The sequence below is a fragment of the Diadema setosum genome, chromosome 4 (assembly GCF_964275005.1).
Source record: "Diadema setosum chromosome 4, eeDiaSeto1, whole genome shotgun sequence".
Classification (NCBI taxonomy): Eukaryota; Metazoa; Echinodermata; class Echinoidea; order Diadematoida; family Diadematidae; genus Diadema; species Diadema setosum.
In genome coordinates this window covers 25,185,914-25,198,956 of record NC_092688.1, presented here as the reverse complement: position 1 = coordinate 25,198,956, position 13,043 = coordinate 25,185,914, and positions in this window count along the sequence as shown.

Here is a 13,043-nt window from a genome sequence, read left to right as displayed (position 1 = left end):
TTCATTTGATTTTTAGAGTTGCGTTTAAACGCAACTGAGTTTCAGTTACAACTATATTTTCTAGTTTCATATGATTATCAAACGCAAGCCTTTTCAGCAACGCACTTGCGTTTATGTGCAATGTTGCTCGTGATTTGATACACCTGCATTTGATTTTTAGTTGCATTTAATTACATGTAGTTGCATCTTAATTAATTTTCTAAAAACGGGCCCGGGTTTCTAATACCGCTGCGAAATAATTAACGTTTGAATATTCGGATAAACGGAAACACCTATTTCATGTTCTGATAATGATTCTCTACTAGGACCTATAGGTTTACAAAATGTGTGCGTTTAGAGAATAACGAGAAGGAGAAAAGGGGGAAAGTGAACTGCTTTGGGTACTACATGTAATTCTCCAATGTAAATGAGTGTATGCCCTTCTGGCGTAGAAGACAATGGACGCAATGGCGCGAACGCTACAGCGCCGTACACTATAGCGAATTACCGAGTAGAAATGCTGCAAATCGGAGCGGGAAAACAATTCTTTTTTTAGAGAATGGCGATAAGATTTTGAGCGAAAAAAATATGTCGACTTAGACGAGGGAATTAACACGTATTTCAGCACAGTTGGCACTCAAAAATCAGGTCGACGTACGCGAGTTGTCGACTTATAAATGTCGACTAAGACGAAGAAATTCTCAAGGAATAACAAAGGCAAAAATCGGGACTTTTTTATCGTGTCGACTTAAGCGAGTTGTCGACTTTTTGCGATGTCGACTTAAGCGAGGTTTACTTATATATTTTATATATATATATATATATATATATATATATATATATATATATATATAATGTAACCCTGCATCTCAAAACAAACAAAAAGTCGTCAGACATGAATTTTTAGTTAAGACCATATTCCGAAAGAGCAGACTTATGATGTATAACTCAAATCAAATGGATTTTCCCAACCTATGTAACTATTGGAAAGAAAGCACAAACTCAGGAAAAGTGTGAACTGAGAAAAGAGGCTCTGAAGTACAGCGTCTATTCAAGCGCTTAATCTTTACCAAACCGTGCTGGCTGTGCGATGAATGGAACAAAAAACAGGAAGTAAACCACCAGGGTAACAACAATGAAGGGATTATCAGATTAAACTGAAATTAAGCATGCCTCATTAACACATTCTCTCCGTAAAAAACCGAATGCCAACTATCAAAGCAGTAGCACTATCCTTTCAAAAGTTATTAGGGTTGAAAGTGAAGAGTGTGGACAAGGTTTTTCAGAAATGAAAAAGGGATTCTAAAGACACACCTAATCACACTATTCTACCAAAAATGCTCGAGACAAACTGCTAAAACAACACACTTTCCTGCCCGTTTTATGATACCAAATTTTAGCATAATGTAAAAGAAGACCCGCTCTTTCAGAAAATATGAAAAAGTCAAGTCCGGGTAGGTTGACCCATTTCACTTATTTTTAGTCCTCAAGCAAAATCAGTGTGTGTGACTTTATGTTCGTTTTGAGGTGCACGGTCACATATTATATATATATATATATATATATATATATATATATATATATATGAAGAGTGTGTTTGCAAAAACCGATAAGTCCATATTTGCCAAATGGAGATATTTGCGATTAATGGTCAAGAAAAATAAAGAGAATAATAAGAAAAATTTTCCTTCTTTTGACCATAACTTTAAAAATGTACCTTTATATGTAGTGACCGACATATCATTTTAAAGGTATAATTTTGTACTTTATGACAGAGACCGTACTTCAAAATCTCCAAAAATGGACTTATCGGTTTTTGCGAACAATCTCTTCATATATATATATATATATATATATATATATATATATATATATATATATATATATATGTATATATATATATATATATATATATACATATATATATATATACATATGTATAATTATATATAATGATATGTCTATATATATATGGGTGAGAATTTTGAACGATGTACAATTGCCAATTTTCGCACCTTATGACATTCTTTCCCTTAGAACACGCCAGGATGATCTAAGAAACCAGATTTTTTCATTTTTCATGTCATCTCAAAGATTGTTAAGTTTCCTTTCAGGAAATATATAGTTTGGTTGACTTTTGCCTGATATTTTTCATTTGACAAGGACTTAAAGCGTAAAAATACGGTAAAAACGCTATTTTCACAATACACCTGTAATTTTTGTTTTTCAAGCTAATGATGTGCATTTTTAAGCGTACGTGGCATCTAATATCTGACCATATCCTGGATCTGACATATCATGGGTATGAACCACAGAATTATAAGAACTTTATGAGCACGTACAAAATCACAGAGAACAACTGAAATATCAAAGTCCTAAACAGACGAACGTCCGTGATGCTTTTATTTCTATCGCTGCTGCAAATTCTACTTTGTTGTCCCAACTGTAATGTATACGAAAATTTGGTGTTCCACCTAATGAACATATCCTGCAAAAAATTGTATGTCTGCTGGCTGTACATGGAACGTAATATTCTTTTATGCAAAATTATACTCAGTTTTCGTCACTGACGTGCTTCCGCTATTTTCTAATAAAGATCGTATCCCATTAAACGTTATTGGCGATATTGTTCTGAGCCGTTATCAACTAAGATCTAGCCACACGATAATATGTTTGTTTTGAGTTTCTGTCCATTCTTTGTCAAATAGGAACCGAAATTATATTGTGACGGAGAACCGTGATATGCCTTGGTGAAACCAGGGAGGGGTGGAATAAAAGTGTCCATTCGGGACATGAGAGTTGGAGTTGGCAAACATGGCGTGAACAGTTGCAGTCATTCGGTGCTGATCCAAGAATGTTTTGTCGGTGTATGACAGATGTTATGTCGGTGCTGACGGGTGTTCTGTTGGTGCATGACATGTGGGGAACATGTCCGGGAAATGAACATACAAACAAACCGTCTTTTGGTAGTATTTCGGTGTTTGTTACATCGTTGTAGTAATCATTGATGCCCGTCGTTGGAGGTACAGTATGTGTATATTGTTCGCACTCATGTGAATGTGTACACAGGGTAGCGAACGTAACAGTGTCGTTCGTTCGTAGTAGCGGTATTGTATACTGCGTGACATTGCACGGTATGTGTAATGAGGCTGCGTTAGCAGTGGTTGTGATTTGAAGTGCGATTCGCGAAGCGATGCGATGAGTATGTTTTGTGCACTTGTACTGGTCTTCTCGCTAGCTGAATACCAGGGTTGCAGCATGGATTGCTGGGAAGGAAGGGTACGTATTATCGTTTCCTTTATGTCATTCTATCAGATTAGTGTGTCACTTTCTGGTTATTTGGATTAGCATCGTTAGATGTGGCTTTACGAGGAAATTGGCCTCGAGATATACGAATGTTTGTTCGGTCTGAATTGCTTAGACTATTCTCGTAGTTCGGTACGCAGTGGAGTGTACTGTAGGAAGTTGCGCTAGCGACGTAGTCTTGAAATCTAGTCGGAAAGCTAGATGTGAATAATCATGGCAGCCAAGTTCGACGCTGCAGAGTTTGTGAAAGACGTCACTCTTGGTAGATTGAGAGGGTCAGTGAAAGCCCAATTGATTGAGGTTGCAACTCATGTAGATGCTGATATCAGAGAGTGTAGTCGAAAGAAAGAAATCTTTGCAGTTCTGGTGAAGAAGCTTGAACTGGGTGGTGTAGAATATGAACACACAGACCAGAGTGAAAGTACAGATGAGATTGAGAGTGCTGGTAGAAAAACTGCTCCAAGTACTACTACTATTACTAGACCTAGTGAGATGAGGGTAGATTCCACACAACTAGAACTGGCTAGATTGGAGTTAGAAAGAGAAAAAATGAAGGCAGAAAATCTGAGACTCGAACAAGAGTTAATGCAACGTCAAATTGAGTTGACTCAGGTACAGGCCAGTAGCGTCCCAGGGGATAGGCCTAATGTTATTATGTCTAGACCAAAGACGCCCGATATTGCAAAAATGGCAAACACAGTCCCCCGCTTTGATGAAGAGGATGTAGACTCTTTCTTTTTCTCCTTTGAGAGAATAGCTAGAAATTTGGAGTGGGAGAAGAAATGTTGGTCCATGATAGTACAACAAAAGCTCACAGGCAAGGCACATTTAGTAGTGTCTGCTCTCTCTGATGAAGAGGCAAATGACTATGACACAGTTAAGGAAGCAGTCCTTCTTGCCTATCAGTTAGTCCCAGAAGCTTACAGGCAAAAGTTTCGAGGATATAGGAGAGGTTCGAGACAGACCTACGTAGAGTTTCAGAGAGAAAAAGAAATCATGTTTGATCGATGGGTTCGATCAATGAAAGTAGATCTCACTTATGAAAATTTGAGAGAGATAGTGTTGATGGAGGAGTTCAAGAAACCGACACCTCCAGATTTGAGAACATATTTGGAAGATCGAAGAGTACATGATGTAAAGAGTGCAGCAGTCACCGCTGACCAGTATGAGTTGACACATAAAGTGAAAACAAAAACTCCTGAGGGAAAGAGGAAATTTGATCAGTTGAGAAATCCTGACACTCAAAAGTGGCACAGTAGTCATAGTGAACGCAGGGATAAAGTAAAGACTGAATCACAGAAAGAGCGACCAAAATCGCCACGGCCTCAATACAGAGATGCTTTTTCTGTGGGAAAACGGGTCACATCAAGTCTGAATGTAGGCGATTGCTGGAACAAAATGAAGCAAAAGAAAAACAAAAGCAAAGAGCAACACATGGTTTAGTCCATGCAGACACACGTCCACAGAACAGTTCAGATGCTGAAACAAAAGAGAAACAGTACCAAGCAGCCACCAATGGTTTTGTTAAGTCAAGTGTAAGTGATGAACAGCGTCATCTAAATGTTGTGAAAAACAGTGTCTCAAAAATGACAGATACGTGTTCAAGTGGTCGTGTGGATGAAAAGTACAAGGACTTCATTTCCAAGGGTACAGTAACCATTGCTGAATTTAGAGTACCGGTTGTCATCCTTCGTGATACTGGAGCTACACAGTCCCTCATGGTAGGAGATGTGAAGAGTATGCCCATAGACTGTAACACGGGTAGGAAAGTACTGATACATGGTGTCAATGGAGGAACTCAGGCGGTCCCTCTTTTCCAAGTGAATTTGGATAGTGGACTGATTTCAGGGGAAGTGATTGTGGGAATTGTTCCATTTCTCCCTATGGATGGAGTTTCCTTTTCGCTTGGTAATGATCTTGCAGGAGGTCGAGTGAGTGTCCTTCCGGTTGTTTCCGAAGTCCCAGTGTACGAGCAGGAAACGGAAAAATTGGTCGATGAATTTCAAGAAGTATTTCTAACATGTGCTATCACAAGGTTTCGAGCAAGTGAAGCAGAGCGTGAGAGGAAGGAGTCTGAAAGTGAAATTTCTCTTGGTGACACATTCTTTGGAAAGGTGACTAGTGAAGATGAAAGAGAACAAAGTTGGGAGGAAGGTGTGTTCAGTCAGCCAGCTTTAATCAAAGCACAGATGGAAGATGAGGAGTTGTTGAAGTTGAGAGAGGGTGCATTGACTGTAGATGAGGCGAAGGGAGTGCCAGAATGTTTCTATGTAAAGTCTGGTGTTTTGATGAGGAAATGGCGTCCTCCAGATCGTCCCGCTGATGAGGACTGGACGGTTGTCGACCAGATAGTTGTTCCTCCGCCGTATCGAAAGGAAATTCTACGTCTTGCACATGAAATTCCAATGGCCGGACACATGGGTGTCGAGAGGACTTTGTGTAGAATCAGAACTCTCTTCTTCTGGCCCAAGATGAGAAAGGATGTGTCTGAATTTTGTCGAACGTGTCATGAATGTCAAGTGGTAGGAAAACCACAACATGCCATTAGATCTGCGCCGTTGATTCCTATTCCGGCTTTTGAGGAGTTATTTAGCCGTGTGATGGTAGAAGACGTAGGTGCAGTTGTGAGTGAGAGTGTCCTACACAGTGCTGAGAAAAGTGCAGACGAGTTTGAACCTGATGCTCCAGATTCTCAGAGTGTGAGTTTCAAGTCAGGAATGATTCCGCGAGTAGAGAACTCAAAGGCACTAGAAAATCCAGAGTTATTGCTCAGTCATATGTCAGATTCGGAGAGGCAAGATGTTGTCGACATCTTCCAGGAATTTCCGGAGGTTTGCAGTGATACATTGGGCTGTGCGAAAGACACTGTTCATACAGTAGATGTTGGTGAAATGCACCCATTAAGCAGCATCCATATCGGATTCATCCTGCTAAGAGAGAACAGGTGGATAGGGAGATAGATTTCATGCTTGCAAATGGAATCATAGAGCCTAGTTACTCAAACTGGAGTTCCCCAGTAGTGCTAGTCCCAAAGTCAGACGGAACGTCCAGGTTTTGTATAGATTACAGGAAGGTCAATACCATAACCAAGACTGATTCGTTTCCGCTTCCTTTGATTGAGGAATGTATTGATCGGGTAGGAAGTGCTGAGTATGTCAGCAAATTGGATTTGATGAAAGGGTATTGCCAGGTGCCATTAGACAAAGATGCAAGAGAGATCTCGGCGTTTGTCACGCCCTCCGGGTTATACCAGTGTCGTGTCATGCTCTTCGGGATGAAAAATTCCCCCGCAACTTTTCAACGGATGATGAATCGAGTTATTGCTGGTCATGATAACTGTGTTGTCTATATAGACGATGTGTTGGTTTTCAGCAATACGTGGGAGGAGCATGTTGCTCATCTTCGAGAGCTGTTCCAGAGGTTGTCACATGCAGGACTCGTGGTGAATCTGGCCAAATGCGAGTTCGGGAAAGCTTGTGTGACTTACCTAGGTCACAAGGTAGGCCGAGGTTGCGTCGCACCACGAGATGCCAAGGTCCGAGCCATCATGGACTTCCCAGTGTCGTCCTCGAAACGGGAGCTTCAGCGCTTTTTGGGAATGAGCGGATTCTACCGGAGATTCGTCCCCAATTTCAGTCACTTGGTGGTGCCCTTGACGGACCTGTTGAAAAAGGGTACAACGTTCCAGTGGTCGGCAAGCTGTCAGGATGCGTTCCAGAAGCTGAGGGCCGTCCTCATGAACGATCCCGTGCTCATCGCACCGAACTTCGAGAGGAGCTTCCAGCTAGCTACGGATGCTAGTGACCGAGGAGTAGGAGCCGTGCTACTTCAGGATGACGACAACGGACACAGCAAACCCGTGTGTTTCTTCTCCAAAAAACTGAATCGCCATCAGCAAAAGTATTCAACTGTGGAGAAGGAATGCCTCAGTGTCGTTCTAGCTGTGCAACATTTCGAAGCGTATTTGGACGGTGGAAGAGACATTGTGGTATACACTGACCATAACCCACTGACATTCTTAGAACGCTTCAAGCACAAGAATCAGCGTCTCTTCCGTTGGAGTTTGATTCTCCAACCGTACCCACTGAGAATTGTGCACATAGCAGGAAAGGACAACAAATTAGCAGACGCTTTGTCGCGAGTTTGAAACTGTGCGCGCGCTGATAATGTTGCCGAACGATAACAATCTCAAATATACAGTGAAACCTACATCAAGCTGAACATTTCAAACAAGACTCAAAACAGACAAGAAACTGATGTTGATATTTTTTGTATATGACAAAGTATACGTGTGTTTATATATTTTCGTTCAGTTTTCTTCCTTTCCCAAGGATCTGTGAAGGAAGAAATTGTATTTATGTTAATCATGTTTGTTTTAAGCGAAAACAGTATATGTGAGTGATACTAAGAAGTATGAGAAAGTACTAGTACACAATATTCTGTCTTTAAAAGAAGACATCACTTGAAAAATTTCATGATGTGTTACGCGCCAAACATTGTATGATGTTTTGAAAACCCAACATTACAGGAAGCGCCAGGATACAACATTTGTGGCGTGTAAGATTACAGTGAAAGTTGTGCTTCAGTTGCACACTTCTACGTGTATTGTGATTTCATTCAATGTACCAAAGAGTCAAAGGATTCAGATTTGTATGTGTACCGATACGTTACAGAGTTAATGCTCGCAAATGCAAAAACAGTATAGCAAAACACAACCGGCCAGTCACAGGAAAACTGTTGATCAAATTTTGAGTTTTATATCAACGATTTGTGTTAAAACACAAAAATTTGTGTTGTTTTGTATAAATGAAAAAGTGTTGAGTGACAGTGAGGCATAAAGAAGCCAAGATGTTATAATGTCACTTTTGTAAATTAATAACATGTATATGTATTTCGTTACAGAGTGACAGCGTCACATTTGTGTGTCGAGTATGATCTCGATATTTTCCAGAGTTTGCACATATATTGCAACATCTTATCGCGTGACAGTACATATGTGTGAAGGGACAAAAAGAAATGTCCGATGTTCAAAATTTTGTTGTTGTTTTGGCTAACTTATGACGCAGAGTTGACATAAGTATAAGATGTATTAGCAAGAGGTACACATGTGTTGACGTGTTTAAATACGATTTTGTTATAATCATGAAATGTGTGCTGTTACCACATTCAGTGAAACTCCAATGAAAGTTTGTGTTGGAAAAACAGACATATCTTTGCAACAGTCAGAACAATTTCAGGAAGTGTATGTCGTTGGTTTTCACATTTAAAGATGAAGTGTATGTGTTACCAAAAACAAAATACTATTCATGCCTGAAGTTATGTAAGTTTATTGGTCAAGTATGCGAGGATATAATTACAGTCGAGACTACCAGAAAGCACAGTCTCAGTCAAAATATCGATACTACTGGAGAAATGATTGATTACATTTGGTGTAATCTTTCCGGATTATGTGCACCCGTAACTATGTGCACCCGTTGAAAACAGTTTCACATGTGTATTACTGTAGACTGTTGATTTGTGTATTTACATGTTTTGTAGGGGGCTTGTCAAGTTTTCATATATCGTTCTAAAAGTGGACAATTGATGCCGGAGTTAACTGATTCTGATAAGGCTCAAAATCAGTAATTATAAGTGTAGTATGCCAGGTGAGGTTTTGAGAGAACAACACAAAACTATTTGAGTTTGTAATCGTGTGAGCTGAATACGTGTAGTAAGCAAGAACAGTAAAGTAAGCCTTACAACGAAGGTGTTTATAGTCGAAAAGTTACATTCATAACTTTCCTCTTGTTGGGGGGAGGTGTGACGGAGAACCGTGATATCCCTTGGTGAAACCAGGGTGGGGTGGAATAAAAGTGTCCATTCGGGACATGAGAGTTGGAGTTGGCAAACATGGCGTGAACAGTTGCAGTCATTCGGTGCTGATCCAAGAATGTTTTGTCGGTGTATGACAGATGTTATGTCGGTGCTGACGGGTGTTCTGTTGGTGCATGACAATATTTTTAGACGAACCTCCGAGAAAAAAAGAACGTCCGTGATGATTAAAACGTTTTCGAGTGGGACACCATCTTGCTTTGATGACGAAGGTGCATTTTACCTTTGGCTCTGTAGCCGAGGAGCTGCATGTTATTTTTGGAGCGGGCTGAGGCTTGTCCTCAGTTTTTGGACCATGCAATTCACCGAAAACCAAGCAAATAATTAATATTTTCTCTGACAATTCACCTCCTGATCCCCCTCTGAGCGATGCATATGTTGTAACGATGTCAAACTTCTTTTAATTAGCATTGACAATACCTTTTCAAATTTTTGAAAGAGTTAGGAAGGCTAGGTACTCTCTGCCGATTAGTTATCCGTCCTGGAACATGACCCTATCAGTAGAACGAACGTCCGTGACAATACCAGCGAACGTCCGTGACGTATGCAATCCCCTCGATAGGGATAACTTGTCCCGAAAGTGTCCTGTATTCTCTAAAACTTTTAGCTCCAATTGCCACAAATAAAAGTTTTACAAAGTAAACAATGAGTTTAGGGCAGTAGTTTCAGAATTTTCAAGGCGTTATGTGATCATGATGAACAAACAGTTGAAAATTTACTCACAATTTTACGCTTGTTTTCCCTCTAATTACACAAAACAGCTAAACACTGAAAGCAAAGTTATAGGAAAATGGAATTTTGCGTAATCTGTAATTTCTGTGCATTTAAATTTCTTTCTAATGAGGATCTGGAGACAATTTGTACTGTTACAGGTTCTGAAAGTTTCGATCGCGGACGTTCTGTCCGAGAAAGGAAATTTCTGATAATTATAAATATATCACTGCACATAAAGTTAATGTTAGTTGAAAATATTACCAAATCACCGAGCCGCTCATACCCAAAAGTGAATAATGTTCAGCACTCAATTTACTTGTAATAACAAAAGGAAAACGTTTTGGTCACGGATGTTCGGTGGTAAAATAAGTCAATGGATTACATAGTAGGAGAAAGAGGATCAGTGCCACTTTTTAGTGACAGGTGCGCCAAGTGTTTATCTTGCGAGTATGGTAGCTGCCGTCTCAAACAGAACACATCCAGTTTTGGGCTCCATAACGGACGTTCACTGTAATTGTCATGATATTAAATGCCCTAATTAATTCTTATTTTTCTCTTCATGACGATTTTTCTCTCATTCCCTCAATAGCCTGGACATGCTGCGACCAAACAGAAAACAGAAACGAAACAAAACAAACCAAAACAAATCCGAAAAGTGCCACGTAATCACATGCAGGATAATGACGGAAGAAGTCTGTAATGGGCATGTGTTGAATAAAAAATGGAAAAGTTTCAAAAGGACGTGGAAGCAGTTGAATGAAAATGACTGAGAAACAGAGAAGGAATCGAGCTCCAACACACAGAGAAAAGAATTGCCAGTGCACTCCCGTTGTACCACATTCCTCTGGAGAAGTTTTTGTTTGTTTGTTTATGTTTTTTATTCATCGAAATGCCGTCACAAGCGAACCAAAATAATGCAGTATACAACTATTGTCTGATGAAAACAAACAAATCCTCCGCTTATCATCACATGGTGTTGTTTTGTACTCATCAATGAAAAGCAATGTTCATTTGTAATTCTTTCCAATGTTTTTTTTTTTTTCATTTTACATTTAAGAGACAGAGAGATCGTCAATTTGTTTGTGCTTTTGTGCTTACTTTGAAAACACATGTTAAAAAAGTAATGATTAAGAATAGGTTTAAGGTTGCAGTTTGATACGTTCGCTCTTCCTAAGATTCGTTACTCCGATGACCAAAGGTTTGTTATTCCGAAAATAAAAAAAAAAAGTTTGTAGCTAATTAAGGAGGTTTGTTATAAACAATTTTCTTATTCCGAAAGTTTGTTAGTCCGAAAAATAAATATTAAGGATCATTATTTTTAGGTCCGTTCTTCTAAAAGTGGAAAGGGCCTAATATTCGTTTTTATAGGTGAAAACAGTTATTATGAGGTTTTGAAATTTGGAGGATTTCAGTTGTTAACTTGTTTCTCCACATTTGGATAAGTGAACATGATTTTTCATGTTCCAATTAATAAACCTTTCGATTAACCTTCGGAGATTCCTATCATTTACTGAATAAAAAAGCTTCATAATCATAAGAACTCTATCAATTTTCGTATTAACAAACTGTATGAATAACGAGCCTCCGAAATGACGCGATACAAAATGTTTGTTATAACAAACCACATTGTATAATATCGAAGTCACAAACATCCATCCAAGTTATAATTATGGACTTATTGTGTCTTGTTATGACGAAACTTCGCAGTATTGAACCTATTATCATTTCTGACTAATATAATAACACAAATTCTCCTCGGTAACAGTGTGTAACACAAGGAGCATACACAGAGGGATTTCTTTCTAACGTATTCGTTTGCCCTCCCCAGCTAAACTTTGTATTTCTATAACGGAGCACATTTCTGTTTTCTTTCTATGTTAATTCTTTGCCACAATTTGAGGTGTGACCATGTTCGTTATAAGCAAATTTTGCATTGTAGACTTTATATAACAAATTTAGGACCTGAATCTTTACTTCATGATAACAAAATTTTGATAAATATATTCGTTCTCAAGGATGGACTACGTCACTGAGATTACACGTATGTTTGTATGTTCATTTACGAGAGATGGAAAAATTGTTTTCTTTGATTCCTCGGTATGAGAAGATAAACAAGCTTATATCATTGAGAATTGGTAATATCTATTCAGGATTTTGCAGAGGAGTTTGTTCTCGACATGAAATTGCTGTTTGTTGTGAGTAGAATGCGTTTCCAACTCAAGAGAGCTGCATCTTGTTTGTTCCGAACGTCCGTGAGCTACATGCGAACCTCCGTGATGAAAACTATGCTACGTTTGTTGGGTTATAGAGGCTGCGTAGATCAGATACATCTTAAAAAGGTATGTTATTATTTGGGAGTGAGGATTAAAGTATGGGATAGTGAAATAAGAGGTCAAAATATTGAGTTTCTGTAAAATGCGCGTAAAGTGGAGAAAGTGTATAGCGGAAGAGCAAAATTTCAACAGAAACGACGAATTTAGTTAAATCATCAGTTGTCTACCATTACGTACAGGTTAAGAGTACAAGCTTGATATTCTGCAAGCACGTACACATGTCCCTTAAGATATTTCGTTAGGATTTTGAACTGAATCAAATCTTTGCAAACTGTGTTAAATGGTATTCAAGTGTATGTGCTGTACTATTCCTCACGGACGTTCGCTGCTCTGGACATAGTAAACTTCAGCAGTGATTAAAAACGTGTTCCTCTGGGAAGATCGTAGTATAATTGGGTTCTCTTTCAGGTTAGATGAATAATTTGGAGAATTTCCTACTTTTTAAATTTTGCCTTGTTTTGGCTCAATTGTACATCGTTCAAAATTCTGACCCATATATAGATATAATTGTATATATATATATATACATATATGTATACATACATATAGACCACAATTGATATCAATACAGGAATGCATGAACGCAAAGAGAAAACTTTGTCTTTTATTGGAAGCGTGCAATGCTATATCAAATCACAAGTGACAGCAAATTTTGAAGGAGAAACAAGTGAATTGAATTTGCACAAATGAATTGAAATTGAACAAGTGAAGTGCTTCAGCAGCTAGTGACCTTTTGGTATCATTTACATACTGTGGGACGGATAATGATGAAAAAAGGAAGGTTAAGTTATACTATTACTCTTAATCATCTAACATATCTTATTTTTCGAGGGATGGGTG